Below are 10,895 nucleotides of genomic sequence, written 5' to 3'. Positions count from 1 at the left end.
TGCATTACTAAACTATAACTAAAGATAATTTAGATGAAGAAAAGAGCTTTAGACCCGATGATGTTTTTGACCATATATTTTTCATCCCTTTATTATTATTTTTTATTACATTTTTACCCCAAACAAGGCACATTGTCACTTTGATGTAGGGCGCTACTATCAAGGACATAAGCTACAGGGGTACTATGTGGGGAGTTGGGCAGCAAGATGCCCGTTCACGTTACACTTGAACTTCTGCATGTCAGTACAGTTGGGGAAGCAGGAAACCGGAAGAGAATTCCAAAGTCTAGCGGTTCTGGGGAAGAAACTACCGGAGTAGAAGGCTCTCTTACATCTAGGGATTTCTATATTTGCAACAGGTTTATTGGAAGAAGTTAATATATGGTTTAATAGTTTTGCTTTTAATTTATATTTTTTTTCTTATTTTTATGTTGGCTTAGGGATAGGATAAGGCATTACAGAGTTGCTTGATATTAAGAATTAACTAAAAATGTGTTGTCCAGGCTCTGGGTATTTTAGATGGCAGGAGGTTTAAGATGTATCTTCAATGTAGATACAAGTCACGTCATTTTTGATATGAAGTACAATACAGTAAAGGTATAATTGGAAGTAAATTATAAGCTATGTCGTGTTCAGTATGTATAATAAAGATATATGGGCAGATTTCCAGCGATGCGAATATATGGAGGTTGTAGGTATTAAGTATTTTTTCACTTCTAATGAAGATATCTTCAGCTTTCGTTTAAAATGACGAAGTTTTATTTTGCAATACAGAGTATTGGTTCAGTTTTTGTATTTATCATTGCCAAAATAAAGGATGAGACAGCTCTTGCTATGTAATGTAGATAGCTGTAAATCTAAGTACAGACTATAGCTAGTGAGCATCTACCTGGGTAAGAATAAACTAATGCATGCCTTAACAGTAGAAATGTATAGATGCTTAGTGATAATGACTTCCAATCTGTCAGCATGCGAAAGTTAAGGGCTGAAAGCTAAGGATCCCCTTCACGGCGTGTGTAATGTATAAGTGTTAGTGGCAGCTAGGGGAGTAGAGTAGACTGTTAGTTTTAAAGAGAGGATTGACTTACAGAATACAGTAGAATTAATTAGAATTTATAGTCAAGTAAAGTTTTGTTAGAGAGAAAAGGGTTGTTTTTTTAATTCTTTTATTTAACATGCAAATCAGACAAAGGCAGTCGTCTTGGAGGTAAAGTATATATTGGATATACGTAGCAAGCAAGATATTCTCTCACTATTCTGATATGATTTTCAATTCCATGGTCTAAACCCAGCACAACTCCAATCTATACTTAAAAAAACAATATTATAAACATTTATTATAAAATAGTATAATTAATACTTTACATAACACATAAAACATTATAACTCATTATAATGATAATACTAATAAGTGCTTATTATTGATAATATGCGTATATTTTTGTATTTGCATAGCCATATAGATCTGTAGACTTCCTAATGTACCCGATTAAATTTTAAATTCTCTTAATAATTTCTTAATAGTTCCATAATAGTTTTTAATCGCAAATCTTAACTTATATATATATATATATATATATATATATATATAAATAAATAATTCATTTTAATTTAAATATTCTAATACTATTTAATTAAATATATACTTATGTCTATATAATAGTACCTACGTACGTAGTTATATTTCTGTAGATGTCCGTCTGTGTATTTTTATTGTGTACATATGTACATATCTGGGTGTATATGTAAATGTATTTGTTGATATATATATATATATATATATACATATGTATGTATATGTATATGTGTATATGTCTGTATATATGTGTATATATGTGTGTATGTGTGTATATTTGTATGTATATATAGAGATTAATTGTGTATCTATACATATAGTTGTGTATTCTTGCGTATGCGTATATTCTTGTATGTATATATTTACGTGTGCGTGTGTCGCTTTTGCACACGTATATATGTATGTGTATATTTCGTATTTATGTATATATACAGATGTATGTTTCGGTATGAATATTGGTGCATTAGTCTAGCACCCCACCCCTAACTTATAACGACGCGTAACTCCTGATGTTAAAAAACAAACGTGCAAGCTCTTTTCGCTTACACGTTCAAAATCAATGTACAAACAGAACCCCTCCACACCCACTTTTCTATACAATTTACAGTTCCAGTAAAATTATGACCCACTTTAATAATTTCAGAATCTTCCAATAGGTTATAATGCGATATTTCCCTCTTTTTATTCTCTCTTTATCCTCTTTTTTTAGAGAGCTCGCAACATTTAATAATCTTTTTATATATTTTTTTGAAAAGTTCCAATTTTTCTTTTTCAATTTCTTTCAAATCTTTCCCATTTTTCTTTTTGGCATCGAGAGGTTCTGGGTCGCCTGAGGAAGTCTCTTTGACTGAAACAGATGGCTATTTGTAGCGACCATGTGTAACTGTTTACCCTCAAATAATATATATATATATATATATATATATATACCAAAATCTCTGGCCTAGGTGGAGGGGGGGGAATAAAACTTGCTGCTATAGTTTCAAATGATCTGGAAATAAAATTTATGATTATTATGAAATGCTGTTATTTCAGATCATTTGAAGCCATTGCAGCAAGTTTTAATCTCCCCTATATCAAAACCAGGGTTTTGGGGAAAAATATCAGATATTTTGTAATTCATATGCAAAACTAAGAAAACAAATGATTATGATTGAAACATCTTATGGCTGTAAAAAAGTGCCAAAAATAGGCTCTCGGTGATGGATGATCCTCTTAATGTGCGACTGGAAGGGCAAATGTCTCATAAACCATTACCTTTCCAACGAGCTTTCATTTGTTAAATTCTAGTCAATAGTCGCTGAGATTTGGAACTTGTAAAATTGCCAAAAAATGTGGTATATTTCTGGATACACCAATACTGTAGAGAAATTGGATATTGAAATGCTCATATTTATTTTATTCTATGGGGCGAAACTAGATGAACATTTGCAGGCCTTTGGTGAATATAATATAATTCCATGGTTAAAATTTTATGACAATTGATAAAAAAAAGAACGTATATATTCAAACCAATAAAATATGTCTGAATTAACCTACATTTGTATATATAGTGTCCTGCAAGCCAGCTTAAGTTTCGCTGCTACCGTTTTCTTTCCTGTAGCCGTGCTTGGCCATTAATATATATATATATATATATATATATATATATATATATATATATATATATATATGTGTGTGTGTGTGTGTGTGTGTGTGTGTGTGTGTGAGAGAGAGAGAGAGAGGTCAACGAATTTTTATCTACATGCTGGAAATTTGATATATAGGGTTTTCAGCCATGTCGAAAACATTTAATTGGTTTTCACCGCCCCCCTCCCCAAAAAAAACAGTTGCTAAGGGGTCAAAATTGAAAAATTGGTTTGTGGAGGCTGTCGGGTTTTTTATCTGTTTACTATTTCACGAATGCGCATGTGCGAATCGTTCACGTGACAGCTTCCTTATGTTAAGAACAAGTAGGTTTGAAAACACTTTTTAAACATCGTGGCAAGCTATTTACTTTAGGTTTTGGCTTCGATCTCAGCTCGAGTATTTTTTTATTTTTACAAGAAGTGAATTGTTTAGAAAACATATAATACTCGCATGCACATGTGTCAGATTCTGTCCGGTTTTTTTTTTTTTTTTTACTTCAAGGAATTTAACGTTACGTCTACTACCGGGCAATGCCGGGACATCTGCTAGATAACAATGTATAATAGCATGTGAAAATCTTATAACTTCCTAGACAGTCTATATATATATATATATATATATATATATATATATATATATATATATATATATATATATATAGTAATCTACATACAGTACTGTTTTGTTGTATCACAACTCATCAGTGCGGCTAGATTAGCACCTTTTCCCAGCCGGGAATTGGGCCTACAACTATATCACTGGTGGTTGTGTTTCTAACCACCGGCCTTTTGGGTCGATGCTTGCAAGTGAATTCTTCAAATGTCTATCGAATTAACATTCGATCACCGCCTTTACAATGCTCGAGCTGTTTGCTTATTTACAAACAAACAGCGGGCTTCGCTTTATAGCCATTTAAGTTATATTATATTATTATTATTATTATTATTATTATTATTATTATTATTTATTTATTTATTTATTTATTTATTATTATTAGCTGGTTTGGAGCCGGCATTGAGGAAAACGAAATCAGAAATTATTAATATTTTATACATTTATACAAAATTTTATTTATCTTTTTAAAGTATATATTTCAAAAATGTTCGACATGTATGTAGAACTAGTTAGTAAGTTATGAAGATCTGTAGCGTAATTGCCTAATAAGTTTTCCAACCTTACAATATCTATCTATCTATCTATCTATCTATCTATCTATCTATCTATCTATCTATCTATCTAAATATGTGTGTGTGTGTGTGTAGTATGTTAAAATATTATAGCTAAACAGACTTCGTATATCTGCTTTTATTATAGTAGAGCGCAAATAGAAAGAGCTACCGTAGCCATGATAGTCTTTGTAAGCAGAATCATATGAGTACTTTATTGCGTTGAGAGAAGCCATTTTAATGCTTCAGCGAACGTGTAAACGCATGAAACAAGCCTGTTTATTTTATTTTATTCGTATGGTCGTCGCGCAATTCGCCGGCGTCAGACAAAGCATTCTCAGGACAAGATGGCGCCCCGTCTCTAACACCAGTACTCGGAAGAATTGTTAACTTTATTTTGCACTTTCTGAAAAACGGAAATTATTTTTCTCGTCATTCAAAAGTTTTGTGATGCAATTAGGGTTTTACGACTTATCAAGGTAAACTTGTTTCCACTAACATTTTTTTTTTGTTCTGCGTAGATTATTTCTCATAGGAACGACGATTTTAACCTCTTGCCCGGTTATATAAAATGATGTAAATACTAAAAAAACGGATGCATTGCACAAAACAATAAACTGAATTTCAGTCGCGAGAAATAATAAAGTCCTGAATGGTTTTTAGATGAGGGCTGATTGTTAATATTACTTTATTAATCGGACTATTGCTCTCATCTTGAGTGTTATTTGTGCAACGTTTTCATCGGTTTGACCTTCGATCGTCTTCAGACATGTTGGTTGTTGTTGGGAAAATGTAAATACAGTTGGAGAAGCAGGGACCCGGAAGGGAATTCTAAAGTCTAGCGGTTCTGGGGAAGAAACTACTGCAGTAGAAGGCTCTCTTACATCTAGGGATCTCTACTGTGAAATGGTGGGATTTAGCTGCATGTCGGGTTTGTCGGGGGTATTTACGTCGAGGGTGTACAAGTGCTTGCAGTTCGTCAGAGCATTCGCCGTTAAAGTGTTTGTAGAACAGGTAGAGGGATGCTACATTTCGTCGATGGGACAGAGGCTGAAGCTTAGATGACAGTTCAGGACCTATCAGGTTGGCAACTCTCTTTTGAACCTTATCTAGGAGCGAGAGACTAGTAGCAGATGCACCAGCCCAAATATGACAACAATATTCTATACATGGACGACTGGTGGCCTTATAGAGGTACAGGATACTTTCGGGCGTTAGTAGCTTTCTAGCACGGTAGAGAGAACCTACCTTCTTCGCAGCGGTCCTAGCAATACTCTCAATGTAACTGTTCTAACTCATGTTTCCTGTGAACGTTAGGCCGAGGAGTTTTAAAGATGCACTTCAAGATAAAGAGTCTTTAGCCATTGCTATTGGTCGTGTCTGTTATAGAGCGTGGTGTCATCAGGATATATATCCATCTCACAGACAATTTTGTCAGGAAGGTCATTTATGAATATTAGGAATAATAGAAGTCCAAGGATAGACCCTTTAGGCACTCCCGCATTTATATCATATTGTTTAGATGTACGACCGTCGAGGACAACCTGGAGTTTTCTCTTATCTAAGAAGGATTTAATTATATTAAGTATTCTACCAGTGATACTGTATGATCTGATTTTCCTGAGAAGACCTTCATGCCATACCCTGTCAAAAGGCTTAGATATATCTAGAGCTACCGCTCTACACCCCCCTGCTTTATCCAGTGAATGGTATATACGTTCAGAGATTACAGTTGGGATGTCTGCTGTGGAACGGGCTTGTCTAAATCCATATTGTTGGTCAGTCAGAAGTTTAGCATCTGTAAGGTGATGGATTAGAACATGGTTAATTATGGACTCAAATATTTTGACGAAAGGTGGGAGGAGGCTAATGAGGCGATAATTTACTGGGTTAGTTCTTTCGCTAGAATTCTTGAAAATTGGTACCACAGGAGCAGTTTTCCAGCAAGCAGGAAAGCAAGATTCATTAAGGCATTTGTTGTAAAGTTTGAAAAGAACTGGAGCTAATTCGGCTGAGCACTTTTTTAATAGCACAATCGGGATGAGATCAGGTCCACAGGATTTTGAAGTGTCAAGATTTTTATGATAGCATGCACCTGAGAAGGGGTGATTTTCAGATCGCCTAGTGTGGCGCCTTTCCGCAAAAGAAAGTCAGGGAGGGGGTGGTTAGCAGGGTTCAGTGTGGAGTTGGAGGCAAACCGACTAGCAAGTATGTTAGCCTTATCGGTTACTGATGCTGACGAGATGACCTCAGGTCCATTGATAGTAGCCTTTCACGACTAAGTTGCCTATGCCTTGTTTGGGGTGAAACTACAATAACAGAAATGTGTGGACAGATAGCGGAACTATTAGACAGAATGACAAAGTTGATCCATTGAAAATAAAATAAAATTTAAAGGTGTAGATTGCTTTTAAGAATCACGTGTAAAGTGTATCCGTGTGTGTGTGTGTATATATATATATATATATATATATATATATATATATATATATATATATATATAAGCTGCGGTTAGAAGCTTCGACTGTCATTTGGGCGGTCGGGTTTCGATCCTGGCTTGAGGTAGTTTCGTGTCTAGCCGCTCTGATGAGCTGTGAAACAGCAAAACAGTACTGTATGTGGATGATTATAATGCTCCGTATCTTAGATTGAGCATATTTGGAAGTGATATAAAAATTACAGTTAGCGTATTAAGCAATGCTCTTTCTGTAAACAAATTGAGCCATGGGATTTGTACAATGTTAAAACATTGTTAATTCACTGCCCTAATAGCAGCAGTCGAATAGAAACTCCAACTGTCATTTGGGCGGTTGGGTTGCAATCCTGGCTTAAAGTAGTTGTTTGTCTAGCCGCACTGATGAGCTATGAAACAGCGAAACAGTACTGCATGTGCAATTAGAAAAATAACGCACACAATATATATATATATATATATATATATATATATATATATACTGTGTCAATCACTTTATTGCAGATTAGTAAAATATCAATATTAAATATATGTCACAACAAAATGAAAATTATATCATTAAACGACTACTTAAAGGTTAGTTATTTCCAAAAAAGTTAATAAAATTCATGCGATATCCACGAAGTTATGACATTTTATTCTTTATCGAAGAATTTCCACTGCCCATCACTTTATTGCAGGTCTCTTAAAATGTAGTTTTATGGCAAAAATACAATGTCTTATCTTGTGAACTTTACTTTTTATTATATTTTTCTGTCAAAGAATAATAAACAAAAACATATCCAAGGTCGGAGTTCCGTTCGGGTTTCAAACGTTGGTCCATCTATCCGGACCGTCGAGAGTAGCATGGGCCTCATCCCTTTTCTGGATATCACGATCTAAAAGGTTTCCCCTGAATCTCTTATTTTTCCGGATTTGGTGTTCGAATTGTTCAAGAATGCAACTAAGGTTTTTGCATCCCATTCCAGCTCTGTGGCTAAATTTTTGATGGACAATCCTTCTACGATTCCAGCAAGGATCCTTTGCTTTTCGAAAACCTTTATTCGCCCGTTTTTTGGCATTGTAAGAGATCTGCAATAAAGTGATGGACAGTAAAATTTCTTTGATAATAAATAAAATGCCATAACTTCATGAATTTGAATAAAATGTTTTTGAAATAACTAAACATAAAGCAACCCTTTTTATTTTTTTGTGACGTATATTCAGGGAAATATTGATATTTTACTAATCTGCAATAAAGCGATTGGCACAGTATATATATATATATATATATATATATATATATATATATATATATATACACTAGCAATCGGTGCCCGGCGTTGCCCAGGTGTTTTGAGGTTAATGCTGAAAAAAAAAAGGTCAATTTTTTTAAACTTTAACCCCTATTATAACCTCTTAACATTTATTGTTTAGGGATCAAGTAAAGTTAATAAGTTAGATCCATGTCCAAGGAATCTATATCTAAAATATCACGTGTGTAGACCCAAAATTGTAGGAGGAGTTTGGTAGAATTCTCAAAGGTCAAATCGTTGAATATTGACCACTTAATCGCCAAATTTCTGTCGAAAACCTATCGCATCGATTTTCCCAAATCTCAGTACCCTGTATATCAAATTTCGAATCTCTAGGCTTAAAATTGACAGAGTTTTAGCGTAGGGAAATGCACACAGACGCACAGACACACACAGACACTATCACTTATATATATATATATATATATATATATATATATAAACATAAACATCATATATATAAGAATAATAGTACGCCATATATATAACAAAAGACCATTATTTACTGAAGTGAAAGGAAAACTCGGGGGAACTTTACCCAAAAATAGATCTATATTTTTTTGTGTGTATTGATAGTCTTATCAACACCCCTTTTTTCTATTTATTTAAAAAGAAAATACAACTTTGTTATTTATGAGTCGTGGAATTGCATTCATCTACAAAAGATCTAGCTAATGTGCATATTTTTTATCGTTTTAAATTAATTCCCTATTATTTTTTTTTCGGTTCTCTTATACGATGATCATCTTTATTTAACTATTACGTGTAATTATATTCATACAGATATTCTATATGATTTATATTTGCGTAATATTTGCGTAGAAATGAAGAAAATTAAATTTACTGTATATTTGTCGCATGTTAGCGTGGCCTTCGTTATAAAGACGTTTTAAGACGGTCTTGGTGTTAGTCAGCGGGCTCGGTTGCCATAACAACGTGACGTAGCCAAGGACGGTAGTGGACGTGAGTGTGTGTGCGTGTGTGCGCGTGTGCTGGAAATTATAGTAGTACTAATAACGTTTGTTTTCGTGTTGTCTGTACGTGTGTGCCGCTAACGCCAGAGTGTGTGTGTGTGCGCGTGTGTGCGCGTGTGCTGGGAATGGATCACAACGTTTGTTTTCGTGCTGTGTTTATATTATGCATATTGTTTCGTATCTTATCAACTTTTTCGAATCTATGTGTACAGTAATACAAACCCGTTTTTCGAGCTGAATAAATATATTACATTGAATAAAAACACGAAAAATCCAGTTTGGTAGAAAAGTAACTTATCTTGCCTTTGATAACATTTATTTGTTATATATTTGTTTTTTGACAACTTTTTCGAATCTATGTGTACAGTAATACAAACCCGGGTTCTTGTGCAGTTTTCCATTGACATTAAAAAAATGAAAATATTTTTTAAAAAATATATTGTACGTACTCGTCATGGGATAAAGTTTTCTTACAGAAAAAATCACGTAATTTCATCAAGTAGTTATTTTTTTATAGCGAAAAAAGAAAAATATCAATGCGACAAGCGAGTAATTATTAATTCAGCCATCTTGATTCTTAACCAAACAGAAAGTTCAAGCAGGGGGATTTCCCTTTTTTTTTATAGCGAGGCCAAATTTCGCGAATTTGGCCTATTTTAAAGCAGTTTGGCCTTCAAAATTTCTGTTTGGCCTTTTTTTCTTCACCGATGAAATCTGGGGACGCAACGGGAATATTCGGCAAAAAAATGTTGTTACTATGCACATCTATGTATTGAAATACAATTTGTGGCAAAATTTCAGGAAAAACTAATGGGTGGTTCTCTCGCAATAGTCCGGACAATTCGCTAAATTATCTCGTCAAAACCTTTTCATTTTTTGTGACATATATTTAGGGAAATATTGATATTTTACTAATCTGCAGTAAAGCGATTGACACAGTTTATATATATATATAATTATTTCCACAAGCCGACAACGCCGCAACCCACCAGTAGCACTTAAATTATTATTTATTCTCTAGGAGAAGCCAAACATGCAATCATTAAATTTCTCCTTGAGAACAACCCGTGGTGTTCCCTTGAATCTGAGTTACAAGAAGTCTCTCCAGATATTCAGTACTCTCCCTTCTTTAGATAAAATTTGAAGATGAAGTTGCTTACCATTGATTTCTCGTTGTCAGCGACCATTGATCTTCATTGGAATTTGGGTGGCAATAAGCCGGCCTCAAGGTCACAATTCCCTTTGCACTCATACAGCGGAGGTGTATCTAGCGCTTTCTTTGATCAGTCTTTCCATCCTTCCTGAATCTCTTTAACCTTTTGGCATGGTGCTTGGTCATATCCATCTCCTCCTTTTTTTTGTGTTAGTGGAAGAGTTAACATATAATCATAGTTTCAGGTTTCCTGCTTCCATGTAATGCTTGTTTGTGTTTTATCTTTATAGCAGTTTCTAGATATCCGGTTTACGCATGTGATTCATGTGTATTAGTCTTCGCCTTGAAGCGTTTTTCTTCATGTTCTAGCCGTTTTCAATATTGTTATCTGTTACATCCTTCTAATTTCAATCTTTCCTTTTTTTCGAAGGTTTTTTGTATAGTCCCTAGTTCTCCTACTTTATTGGTGTTATCTTAACTTTTTTCAATTATCATATTCCTCTGAGCTCTCTGGCTAGTTCCGTGTATTTGCTCTGCTTCTCTGTCTCCTTAATCTACAAGGGCTTTTCTTATTATTAACTATTATGACATCCGGTCTTTTTGCTTAAATAGATATATCCGTTTGTATA

This window comes from Euprymna scolopes, chromosome 24 (genome assembly GCF_053919585.1).
Source record: "Euprymna scolopes isolate OS-2025 chromosome 24, ASM5391958v1, whole genome shotgun sequence".
NCBI classification, from domain to species: Eukaryota; Metazoa; Mollusca; class Cephalopoda; order Sepiida; family Sepiolidae; genus Euprymna; species Euprymna scolopes.
The sequence above is the reverse complement of the archived record's forward strand: the minus strand, read 5'-3'. Positions refer to the sequence as shown.